We start from the raw sequence: 13974 nt of genomic DNA, 5'->3' as shown, positions 1-13974 counted from the left end.
GATTGTGTATACAACTTGTGGGCATTTATGCGTGTCTGCATCAGTATACGTCTGGTTTCCCACGGAGGTGTTAGATAGATGAGAAGAGCAAAAAAAAAACAAGTTATTCTGTAGCTACTGTGTCTGGTAAAATATAAACATACACACACACACACACACACACACATACTCAAACAAACGCTTGTGGGTAAACAATGTCTGAATGCACATTTCATTTCATACGCATCACTCCACTTGCTGGGAATTAAAGTGTCTGCAAAGACAACAGACACACTACCTAGGGCAATAATATTCCATTAAAGGTAATCAACCTGCATTTTTTTAAACAGCAGGCCAGAGGGAACATTTACTATCACCTTTCAAATATGCCAAGATATCCTCTCCTCCCCGAAAGGAAGTAGACTGCTGGTTGAAGTTTGTTGACAGCCTTTTGAAAATAAATTAATGCTTATGTAATTTGCATTTCCATATGCAATTGTTTTACTTACAACCTAAAGCGGTGATTTATTTTCAAATAACTCTGTCTCTTTGAACATCAGCATTGGGGAAAAACAACTTTGCATCAATAAAACTAGTGATGTCACTAATTTAAAGGGATAGTTCACCTAAAATTCTGTCATTCTGTCATTTAAATTTATTCAACCTCATGTCATTTCAAACATGGATGGCTTGTTTATCCTCAAAACACAAATTAAGATATGTATAATGCAACCTGAGAGATTTCCAATGAAAGTCCTTTGACACCTCAAAAGTTCATTAAGATTTTTTTCACATTTAAATATTGATCAATGCACATATATAAAGCACATCAAATATGCTGATGCTCAAAAAACAACCTTATTGGTTCATGCATGCCAAGCAAGCACATTTGAGTTTCCATTTATCTTAATTTGTGTCCTCCATATTTGTGCACTTATCATTTCTTATATTCACAAGGGAGATACCTGAAAGGGGAAAAGCACAGTTATTTCATTAAGATCCTTAAATTCGAAACTGAACAAAACCAGCAACAAAATAAATTGTAATGTGGGCACCAGTATAGTGTACTTTGTATGACAGAACAATTTGATGGTTTAGGCCAATACAGGACATCTAATTTGTGCTTTTAATATAAAAGTCTCAAAAATACATTTGTAATTTATGTTTTTTTTTTTTATGTCATCAACATTATTACAAAACTCTTAGCAGCCTGATTGCCTACAGTTCATGTTAATGACTGAAAAAAACTAAAACTATTAACATAATCACCATTTCACAGTTCTATGTTTTCCAACAGAATACGCAATATGTGTTGAATATAGAATACAATTACACAATACAATTATATAAGGTATTGCATCACTGCTATCTTGATACTTGAATGCTTATTGCATATTTAGTTGTTCTGCACTACATATCAGTAATAATGCACTAAATATATATACTTTAGGCATTTGTCCTCTGATAATCTGGAAAAAGAAACAAAAAAAAAAAAAAAAAACGCTCTGATATGCAAACTGAGGGAATCAATCGAATTCACAATTCATTTCTGTGGTCCTCTCTATTATCAGATTTTTTTGGGGACAGAAATTGTTATGCTGTCCAAAACCGAAGTCATGTTGAACACCTAAAATAAGTTTTTGATTATTGATGCCATTGTAGAAATAGGCTAATACAAAAGTTTAACCACTGAAGCTACCAGGATAAACCAATTAGCATTGAGCTGGTCATGTGATTGTAAAATGGTAGCTCGTCTATGGTGATCCGCTCCATGCAAAAAATATCAGCTTGCATTTAGTGAATCACTTCATTTGGATGGATCATATGCATTATTGATCTTTTTTTGTTGGAATATTTGGTTCAGTGCTGCTGTTCATTGCTTTTTTCGACTTCTTATGAACCTTACAAATTATATACAGTGAGGTTATTGTCTGTATTTAGCTTTTATTGTTTCAAGTTGAATTGCTGTCACTCGATACCAGACTTTAATACAATGGTGAAATCCATTGAAATTGACTCATTTTATATTTTTCTACAACTTAATAAACATATGATTGAAATAAAAGATGATTTAAATTAGTAGACAAACAGACCCAGAAACATTTTGATCTCACTGAAGTTATGTAGACAAATCAATTAATCAATCAAGTAAATAATTTAGAAGAACCAGGTTGGGTTCTCCAAAAGAGCCTTTCAGTAAACAGGACCGTTTTTTCTTAGTGTAGAGAACATTTTAATAATTTGTGCAATGAAAAGGTTCCATTGAAGTTAAAGGTTATTTGTGGAACCACTGATGCCAGTAAAGAACCTTTATTTTTAAGAGAGTAATACATAATTAGAAACTAGGCACCTGTCAACTAACGGCACATTATGACAGGCTTTTGGTGTGCTTGTCTTTAAGAAGCTTCAATGTGATTAATGTGTTGCTTGTAATAAGCTATTACTCTTTATGTTTGTTTTCAAGCCTGACTGTAATTTAACTAATTTAGCTTGGTAAACTGCACAAGCATCCCCAACCCTGATGGATACTCCATGGAATAACTGTCACTACTGTTTTATGCCATTTCTTGCCATATTTGATAGTTTTAGATTTGTAGACGACAGCTTTCATAAAGCTCTCTTCATCTTGCTAAAGACAAGACAGTAAACTGTCTACATTACATTTGGCACAATCCCTTCTGTGGTCGTTTTTCTCACTGTACACTGGAATAATGTAGATGCAATATTCTCAGAATATCGATGTTTTTTCTTCTTTTTTTTATATTCTCTAGCCTGAAATACTGTCTGCTGAAGATGTCTAGAGTATTGCCACTTACTGAACCAGTAAGCTTTTCCTTATTCCCCTTCACCTTGGCTGCACTGCTTAAACAAAGAAAAAAGTTTTGAAGAATATTTGAAAAGAGAGCGTCCCCACCTTCAGATTCAGAGCAGTGTTTGAAGCTTCATGTGCCTGATATGACTAAGCAAAAAGAAAGGAGGGGGAAGGAAAGAGAGAAACACTCTCATGGCATCTCCTGCTGTGCGGGTGTCCACTCATCTGCTGTTTCAGTTATACAGAAGAAGAGGGAAAAAAAGCAGAGGGGGACAAAAAGAAGAAATAAAGGAGGTCTGCTACTCTTAAGTTTCTCTCTGAGTGACAGGAGTTGGAAATATTCTGAATTGTCTCTGTAATTGGGGTAAAACAGTAAAGGGACAGAAAGTTTAAAGTTTCTGCTTTGCCTCTGTTCCTCTGTATAATGTAGAGAGGTGTCCATAATTCAGTAAGAGGTCTGGCTGAGGTCTAAAAAGAGGGAGATAAAGAAAAGAAAAGAGAGTGATGCAGTGAAAAGAAAACAAAAACACAATTATAAAAATAAAGCAGCCCCAGATGACTATGGCAAACTTAATTAAGCACATTTTGCACAATTCATCATTGTGTCTTTAGCCTCAGCGACCTCACATAGAGGGAAAGAATGGAACCTTTGATGCTGTGAAAACTACACTAGAACAAAAGTAACAAAGTGTCAGACAGGCTCACTTCTGCAGAAACGATTCAGAGTGCTAGGGGTCAAGCTCGTTTGCTTGAATACCAGGAATGGCTTTATTTAGCAGATGGTTTATTTAAAATGCACAATAAGGGGGAGAGAGGGAAAGAGAGACAGAGACAGACTGGCAGAAGAAGAAAGTTAGAGGAAGAGAAAAAAGAAAGAAAGAAGTAAATTAGCTGTGAATCTAACAAATGACTGTAATTAGCTGCTAGCTGCATGCCGAGATGCAAAAATGGGGCCAGTCACAACTGCAACTTAACTGGAACACAACAATTCTGTCCTTAAGTCCATATCCGAAAACAAACGGATTGAAATCCTTTCAAACAGTCTCATGCCTTTGTTGTTCTGTTCAATGGTATTTTCCAGGAATATAGTGCAGTACAAAATTGGCCTTAACTAAATGAAGCAAGTTACATTATAGCAACTAAATATTATAGGAGCTGGTTTATTTTCCATTTATTGTCTGTGCCCTTTATTTCACTGTTAACTTAATGTCTGAAATAGTTTAAACTTCTAAGCAACACTCTTTGTAGAGTGTGCACACATGCTCAAGGCGAAATCGAGCAACCCATAAGCCTTTTGTACAGCATTCCTCAGCAACAAAACCTTTGCTATGGCCACCTAAGCAGACAAACAACTTGTCAGAACTTGATGCCACTGGTTTTAATAGTTGACATGAATCCTCTAGTCTAACTGAAGCTCTAACAAGACAAATTCTATAATCTCCCTTTCCCAATGGAGGAGAAGAGAAAGATGGCCACAAACAAAAAAACAAACAAACAAACAAACAAAAAACCTGTAAGCGAAACAAAGAAGAACCCGCTTGGGAAGATGACCTCACCAAGACCTTAACTAGACTGGGAGCAAAATCAAAACAGGCACAAGTCCCCAATTCTCTTAACCACCTGAGCAGTATGGTCCCACATGTGGGATCGTTATTTGTGTGCCTCTGGGAGTACGGTCCCACATTTGGGATTTTAGAATGTACGGTGATGTCACATACTGTCAGTGTGGACGTGGATGTAATATTTATTTCAATATTTATTTGCAGATAATAAAATACACAAGTACTAGCAAAACAATACATTTACAATTTGTAAAATGCCCACTGATGTCTATAGAAGAAGCAATAACAATCCATTCAATTATAATTTGATGATGGGTTTTATTAACATTAGATATACACATTGTCAGGTAACTATAAAGTTCACTCTATTCTTCTCCTGGCCACTTACTTTCAAGTATTTCTAGAAAAATTGGTGAATTTACATGTTGTGAATTCGACAGATATGATTCTCTAAATTGCGATGCAAACTAACATGGGGGCACCTATCATAGATTATAGATCAACTCACAAGATCATTATAAAGGTAAACACATTCATGTACATGTATTTAAAAAAATATCAGACATTTGATGCCATACCTAGTGAATTTGTAAATCTCTTGGATAGAAATGTCTACTCTGAATGATCTGCACAGGACATAAATAAACACCACTTTGAAAGCACAGAGATGTCTCGTAGTTGGTTCTCTATAATTCAGAATGGTATAATTGATATCAGGCTAAAGCCTGAATATATCCAGAGGTGGGTAGAGTACCCAAACACTGTAACCAAGTAAAAGTAAAAGTACTTATAGAAATGTTTACTTAGGTATAACTAAAAGTACTAGTCTGAACAGTTACTTTAGTAAGAGTAAATAAGTATCGGATAAAAAAAACTACTCAAGTAGTTAGTTACTAGTTACTTTGGATCATATATATAGTCTATTTTTATTTAGATATATAGATAAAATGTATGTAATGTGTGTTTGTGTGTGTATGTGTGTGTGTGTGTGTGTGTGTGTGTGTGTGTGTGTGTATATATATATATATATATATATATATATATATATATATATCTATATATAATTTTTTTTTCATCAGCCTTCATGCCAGTCTTCAGTGTCACATAATCCTTCAAAAACCATTCCAATATGTTGATTTACTATCAATGATGTTCTTTTTAGCTTTCTATTAATCATAGATTCCTAACGAAGACGAGTAAAAACTCCTCACACGAAGGCTAAGTTACCGAACATCTGAACATAACGAACCAAATGCACATTGACGGATCTTCTTGCATCTGTTCTGCAAAATGTAAACAAATGTATATTTCTGCAAGCGTAAATATCAATATTAATTGTGTTTAGGCGAAGGCATTCCTCCTGGAACAGAGGTAACATGGGTTTGGAGGGTATTCATTTCATACTCTGTGACAGCTTATTTAATGTAAAAATTATACATTGTATTAAATGTATAAGTTACACGTACAACAAACTTGTAATGTCATAGTAGTATCAAGTATACTGTAATCGAATGTAGCCTATAAGTTATATCTGTTGAACCGTAGACAGCCCATGCTGTGTTCATCTAAAGATCTTTATCGCTAGCAAACAATAAGCTAGCAATAAATAACCTTTGCAGATTTGCTTTCAATTGACTGTAGATCCAAAGCCACATCTTCAACACTCTTTATGTTCTTAAACTTTCTGTAACAACTCTGAGTGATCCACTTTAGATGACTCAGTGCGCGGGGCTGGAAACTGAATGAATCATTTAAACTTATTCACAAACCAATTCACTGGTTTGATCAAGCCTTTGAACAGAATTAACTCAAAAGAATGAATCATTCGCGAATGGACATCACTCATTGCCAAGTGAAAAGTAGATGGCACGTTTGGAATAGACTGAAGCATTTATAACTTGTATTGCATTAAGATAAAGTAACAAGAGGACCGTCGCCCATAGTACTGAAGTAAAAGTACAGTTTTTTCACGAAAAATGTACTTTAAGTAAAAGTACCCATCTTTAAATATACTCCAAAAGTATTAGTTACCTAAAAAATGTACTCAAGTAAATGTAACAAAGTAAACTGAGCTCATTACTACCTACCTCTGAACATATCAGAGTGCCCAGTTCAGACGCCAAGCTCAAAGATTTCACATTTTGAACGGGGTGCCTTAGCAAGCCCAGAACCTGAGAGAGAAGGTCTGGTATGACCATCATTCTTCAGGTAGGTTTCTCCAAAAGAGCGACCGGATCCAAGAACCTGGAACTTGTCCTTCTGTACTCTCCACAGAACAGCCGGAAGTTAGCACACCTCCACTGTCCCCAAAACATCTATTCCCACAGGTGCTGGTATAGACTGAACCATAGGGAGCACAGTGGACAAAAACCATTCCACCTCTGCTCAAATTTGTCAAAAAAGGTTGACAATCCTACGAGGCAACCTCCACTTACTTGATATCTGTCCGTGACTCAAAATAAAAAAATAGCCACTCTATGATTCAAACTTCATGACATGGTAACCCTGCAGATCTCGGAGGAAGTAATTCAAGGCTAGAGAGAACCACCATCAACTATAGACTATTAACGTGCCACTTTAGAAGCCTTCCAACCATTATCCTTTCTATTGCCACAGGTCAGACCATTCTTATACACCGCTCCTCAGCCTATCAGATATGCATCTGTTGAACAACAATACCAAAGGGAAAGACTAAGAGAAGACATAGTTCCAAACAAGCAGAGTGTGACAGCACCTGCATGTAACTCAGAGTCTTTGGTAAGCAGGCCAATTGGGACAAAGTCCTTTGCCATTGACTCACCACTGAAATGGTCTCATATGAACCAGGCACAGCGGTAACCCTGGAGGCACTGACACCATGAGACCCATTAAACTGCAATATAGGCCTACATGGACTCCAGCCCATTTCTGAATTGATCCGGACACAGCTGAAATGTCTGAATGACAAGCTATTATCTCCTGCGATTTTGCTAAAATCAGCCAATAATTGAGGTAATTCAACACTCTCACAATTTGGAGCTTTGATAAGTCCTGGGCAGCCATACACTTCATAAATGCATGGGAATTTGCCACTCGATGTGAGCCGCAATGATGAAGAGAAAACTAAAATCCAAACCCAGAAGTATGATACTGCAACTACCGCAGATGTCTACCACATCTTCCTGAAGAAAAATCCATCTATGATTGTGTAAGCATGTTGGTGATGCGACACCTCAGTGGGTGTTGCTTACGCTATCCACCAGTGACTTTCCGTGACTTTATAGAGCCTTGAGATACAACCCGAATTCCGGAAAAGTTGGGACGTTTTTTAAATTTTAATAAAATGAAAACTAAAGGAATTTCAAATCACATGAGCCAATATTTTATTCACAATAGAACATAGATAACGTAGCAAATGTTTAAACTGAGAAATTTTACACTTTTATCCACTTAATTAGCTCATTTAAAATTTAATGCCTGCTACAGGTCTCAAAAAAGTTGGCACGGGGGCAACAAATGGCTAAAAAAGCAAGCAGTTCTGAAAAGATTCAGCTGGGAGAACATCTAGTGATTAATTAAGTTAATTGATATCAGGTCTGTAACATGATTAGCTATAAAAGCTTTGTCTTAGAGAAGCAGAGTCTCTCAGAAGTAAAGATGGGCAGAGGCTCTCCAATCTGTGAAAGACTGCGTAAAAAAATTGTGGAAAACTTTAAAAACAATGTTCCTCAACATCAAATTGCAAAGGCTTTGCAAATCTCATCATCTACAGTGCATAACATCATCAAAAGATTCAGAGAAACTGGAGAAATCTCTGTGCGTAAGGGACAAGGCCGGAGACCTTTATTGGATGCCCGTGGTCTTCGGGCTCTCAGACGACACTGCATCACTCATCGGCATGATTGTGTCAATGACATTACTAAATGGGCCCAGGAATACTTTCAGAAACCACTGTCGGTAAACACAATCCGCCGTGCCATCAGCAGATGCCAACTAAAGCTCTATCATGCAAAAAGGAAGCCATATGTGAACATGGTCCAGAAGCGCCGTCGTGTCCTGTGGGCCAAGGCTCATTTAAAATTGACTATTTCAAAGTGGAATAGTGTTTTATGGTCAGACGAGTCCAAATTTGACATTCTTGTTGGAAATCACGGACGCCGTGTCCTCCGGGCTAAAGAGGAGGGAGACCTTCCAGCATGTTATCAGCGTTCAGTTCAAAAGCCAGCATCTCTGATGGTATGGGGGTGCATAAGTGCATACGGTATGGGCAGCTTGCATGTTTTGGAAGGCTCTGTGAATGCTGAAAGGTATATAAAGGTTTTAGAGCAACATATGCTTCCCTCCAAACAACATCTATTTCAGGGAAGGCCTTGTTATTTTAGCGGGACAATGCAAAACCACATACTGCAGCTATAACAACAGCATGGCTTCGTCGTAGAAGAGTCCGGGTGCTAACCTGGCCTGCCTGCAGTCCAGATCTTTTACCTATAGAGAACATTTGGCGCATCATTAAACGAAAAATACGCCAAAGACGACCACGAACTCTTCAGCAGCTGGAAATCTATATAAGGCAAGAATGGGACCAAATTCCAACAGCAAAACTCCAGCAACTCATAGCCTCAATGCCCAGACGTCTTCAAACTGTTTTGAAAAGAAAAGGAGATGCTACACCATGGTAAACATGCCCCGTCCCAACTATTTTGAGACCTGTAGCAGAAATCAAAATTGAAATGAGCTCATTTTGTGCATAAAATTGTAAACTTTCTCAGTTTAAACATTTGCTATGTTATCTATGTTCTATTGTGAATAAAATATTGGCTCATGTGATTTGAAAGTCTTTTAGTTTTCATTTTATTAAAATTAAAAAAACGTCCCAACTTTTCCGGAATTCGGGTTGTAATTGTAACACCAGAAAAAGTTCCTATAGCATCAGCTAGTGATGCAGAGTTTAAGTAAACCTATGAAATGCAACTCTGTTTGGTCCACTTCAATTTGAAATTAGGAGACGTCAAAATAAACATACAAAACTTTGCACAAGACAATCAAACCACACCATAGATTTAAAGTAAACCAAGCTCAGAGCACCTCCTGAGATAGTTAATTTGGAGTGTTCACAAGTCACTCAACATAAATTTGTTTGTTTACATAAACCATGACATGCTTGAGCGGCAGTGCACCACTGAAGCCTGAAAAACAGCCAATCAGACACATTGATGGCTTCTTACGAGATATGATCAAATGTGTTTCTTCAAGCGTGCATCTTTGTGTCTAAGCAAAGGCATTTCTTGTCAAATGTCAATTCAAAATGTCTTAAAAAGTCAGCTGTCACAGTGGCAGGTAGATGAGAAAAATGCATACATCCAGATTTCATGGGTTTAAAAATAGCTACATTTCAGACTAGGTTATTTTTACAATAGTTGATGGTAACGGTTGGAGAGTCCAGCACTCTGCAGCAGAATTTAAATAAGCTATCTGGCATTTACTGGATTGGTTCAATGTCTCCATCTCGTCTCCCTCAGTCCTGGGGCAAAGTAAACTTAAAATCAGAACACACACATTCAGTATGTACTTTTCCAACAATCCCTCACATCTGGCAGAACAGAGCCTTGATGCAACACACTGGAGAATCAGAACACGATAGGGAAGGAGAGCAAACGACAGACAGGTGTTGATATAATGGATAAAAATCTGGTGCATGTAGGTGAGACCTGGCAGAAGAAACGAAATCTCTCTCTCTCTCTCTCTCTATATATATATATATATTTATATATATATATATATATATATATATATATATATAGAGAGAGAGAGAGAGAGAGAGAGAGAGAGAGAGAGAGAAGCCAAAGGAACCATTAGCTTATGATCAGAGGTGTGGAAAAAGATACAGTACATTGCTGTATTAATGCAATAGAGATGAAACAATATTTGCCTTGCTTTCCTGTTGCAGTCAGACATGATTAGGATCAAGACTGAAGAAAGCTCCTTCCAGGGCCCAAGTAAACAACAGGCTTTGAGGAGAAAGTGCATTTTGCAGGCTTAAGAATTAGCTCATCTTGTGTTATCCATCATCCATATCAAAATATAAATCCAAAAGCTGGTTATTACATTTCCCAGACATATGCGTACAGAGTTTTGGCTAATTGTACAACCGGAACAGAGATTAATGTGAAAAATCTGACAGCTCTCTATAGATGCAAAATCTGTATAGCAAAAAATGATGACAGGGTGTGTTGAAGGAGTTTTTATAAGGAACTGGCAATTCTTGATTTACTGTTGCAAAACGAATATAACTTCAGTTAGAACCAAGGTATGTCACACATGAATTATAACTTGTAAGTACGTACAATTTATTAGCAACTCTGTAAATGTGATCATTTTATATTCAGCTTGTATTAACTAATTGAGTTAAAGGTGAACTTTGTAATTTTCAGAGGTGGAAAGTAATGAATTACATTTACTCGCGTTACTGTAATTGAGTAGCTTTTTTGTGTACTAATACTTTTTAAAGTAATTTTTTTAATCTGTAATTTTACTTTTACTTAAGTATATTTTGTTTGAAGTATTGTACTTTGCTACATTTTAAAACACATTAATTACTGAGTAAAAAAAAAAAAAAATCGCTCCCTGGAAACTACGGCAGTAAATAATGGGCAGGAGGGCAAACTGGCGCTAAAATCACAAGAAAGATGCAGAAGGTCAAAACAGGCGTTAGTAGTGCAGACACCGCTGAAAACGAAACCCCGTCATATTCTGAAGTTGAACTCGAAGGAAATGAAGTGAACCCCTGGCCATATGTATGCTCTATTATGCAGTGTAAGCTGTACTTGCCTAGGAAGACCAAACTAGCAGCTTATAAAATCTCGACAAGACATCAACCCTTCGCAAGAATGTAGAGGTAAGCTAAATAATTGCATTGTTGCATTGGTGGTTAAAATGAAGCTTTGAAATTTTAGCAAGAGGTTTTGCACAAATTAGCGTGATTCAGTCTCCTAAAATCCATTTAGAATGATCACAAAATTGAAGATATAGGGGCAGAAAATTAACATATTTATATAATTTCATATATTAAATCAAAATCACACAAAGAATGCCATCTTTTCCTCCAAAAATCATCATGAATATATACATATAACAGTTCAGTAAACAAGTTAATTAAGAGACTTGCGTTTTAGACACCATTTAAAGTATCTTTTGATTGTTTTTAAATAATTAATTTCTTATCATTTCAAATGAGTATTCAACATTTTATGTCTTGTATATCAAAACATTATTCATGCATTTGTAACTGCAGGTTAAATGCATTCTTGTCCTGCACTAAACAGTGTAATACATCTAAATGCCACTTCCAATGAATCTTCTGCATTTCCTCTGCATTAAAAGATGAGTTTGTTGATACTGATTTGCCCAAATGTTTTATTATTCTAAATAACTGATTCCTTTAATTAAAAACAACTAGTTTGAGATTAATAGACCTATCCCAGGGGTGTCAAACTCAGTTCCTGGAGGGCCGTAGCCCTGCAGAGTTTAGTTCTAACCCTGCTCCAGCACACATATCATGTAGTTTTCAAATAAACCTAAATGATTAGATTAGCTGGATTAGGTGTGTTTAATTAGGGTTATATCTAAACTGTGCAGGACTGTGGCCCTCCAGGAACTGAGTTTGACACCCTTGGCCTGTCCCATTTTGACTCCCTCCCACTGTTAAAATGTATTTAAGTAATTTTTACTCTGAGAAAATTTTAAATGAGCTACTTTTTACTTTTACTTGAGTAGATTTTTAGACTGGTACTTTTACTTGTACTTAAGTAAAATTTCATTAATGTAATGGTACTTTTACTTGAGTAGAATATTTTTGTACTCTTTCCACCTCTGGTAATTTTATATCTCAAACAGCAATTAGTATTTTTAATTGCACTAGCGTATTTTACTCTTACTAATTCTAATATGTTAAATTTAAAATTCTTGTAAGAATAACTGAATGGTAAAATGTGAAACCAGTGGGTTGAGAACTAGCTGTATACTTCATCTACTCAAATATATTTGCATTAAAATATTCTTAATTAAAATGCTAATAAAATAAAATGAAATAACAACATAAAATAAAATTAAATACAATGTACAGCATTAAACTGACATTCAATTTTGAGTTTACTATTAATATTATTATTAAAACAGAAGTGCCAGAGGTACATTTCAGCTTAAATATGAAGGCCTATTGTTTTGGATAAAGGGAGCTTTTGAATAAAAAATGTAGAGAACCACTAGAGCACTGTGAAAAATATTATATTCCACAATGCAATGTAAATGTATTATCAACTCATCTCTCAAGTCATCTCTTTTGTGACTCACTGTTTAATCAAACTGCAAAGAATAAACACTTTTTTAACACAAACTAAGAGTTAAATACAAAATAGTCAAAAAATAAAATAGTCATAAAATAGGTCATAGGTCATAGTCATAAAGTTTCCTCAAAGACTCCTATCACCCTTTTTATCCTACAACCCGAATTCCGGAAAAGTTGGGACATTTTTTAAATTTTCATAAAATGAAAACTAAAGGAATTTCAAATCACATGAGCCAATATTTTATTCACAATAGAACATAGATAACGTAGCAAATGTTTAAACTGAGAAATTTTACACTTTTATCCACTTAATTAGCTCATTTAAAATTTAATGCCTGCTACAGGTCTCAAAAAAGTTGGCACGGGGGCAACAAATGGCTAAAAAAGCAAGCAGTTTTGAAAAGATTCAGCTGGGAGAACATTTAGTGATTAATTAAGTTAATTGATATCAGGTCTGTAACATGATTAGCTATGAAAGCTTTGTCTTGGAGAAGCAGAGTCTCTTAGAAGTAAAGATGGGCAGAGGCTCTCCAATCTGTGAAAGACTGCGTAAAAAAATTGTGGAAAACTTTAAAAACAATGTTCCTCAACGTCAAATTGTAAAGGCTTTGCAAATCTCATCATCTACAGTGTATAACATCATCAAAAGATTCAGAGAAACTGGAGAAATCTCTGTGCGTAAGGGACAAGGCCGGAGACCTTTATTGGATGCCCGTGGTCTTCGGGCTCTCAGACGACACTGCATCACTCATCGGCATGATTGTGTCAATGACATTACTAAATGGGCCCAGGAATACTTTCAGAAACCACTGTCGGTAAACACAATCCGCCGTGCCATCAACAGATGCCAACTAAAGCTCTATCATGCAAAAAGGAAGCCATATGTGAACATGGTCCAGAAGCGCCATCGTGTCCTGTGGGCCAAGGCTCATTTAAAATGGACTGTTTCAAAGTGGAATAGTGTTTTATGGTCAGGCAAGTCCAAATTTGACATTCTTGTTGGAAATCACGGACGCCGTGTCCTCCGGGCTAAAGAGGAGGGAGACCTTCCAGCATGTTATCAGCGTTCAGTTCAAAAGCCAGCATCTCTGATGGTATGGGGGTGCATAAGTGCATACGTTATGGGCAGCTTGCATGTTTTGGAAGGCTCTGTGAATGCTGAAAGGTATATAAAGGTTTTAGAGCAACATATGCTTCCCTCCAAACAACGTCTATTTCAGGGAAGGCCTTGTTTATTTCAGCAGGACAATGCAAAACCACATACTGCAGCTATAACAACAGCATGGCTTCGTCGTAGA

General features: G+C 36.3%; 1 protein-coding gene across 2 annotated transcripts in view; it reads right to left on the bottom strand.

Annotated features, from left to right (window-relative positions):
* The window catches only part of epha6 (eph receptor A6), a 123215-nt gene that overhangs the window by 74809 nt on the left and 34432 nt on the right, over positions 1–13974 (bottom strand). The gene's annotated exons all lie outside the window — the stretch shown is intronic.

This window comes from Carassius carassius, chromosome 7 (assembly GCF_963082965.1).
Source record: "Carassius carassius chromosome 7, fCarCar2.1, whole genome shotgun sequence".
Taxonomy (NCBI): domain Eukaryota; kingdom Metazoa; phylum Chordata; class Actinopteri; order Cypriniformes; family Cyprinidae; genus Carassius; species Carassius carassius.
This window is presented reverse-complemented; position numbering and strand designations above follow the sequence as displayed.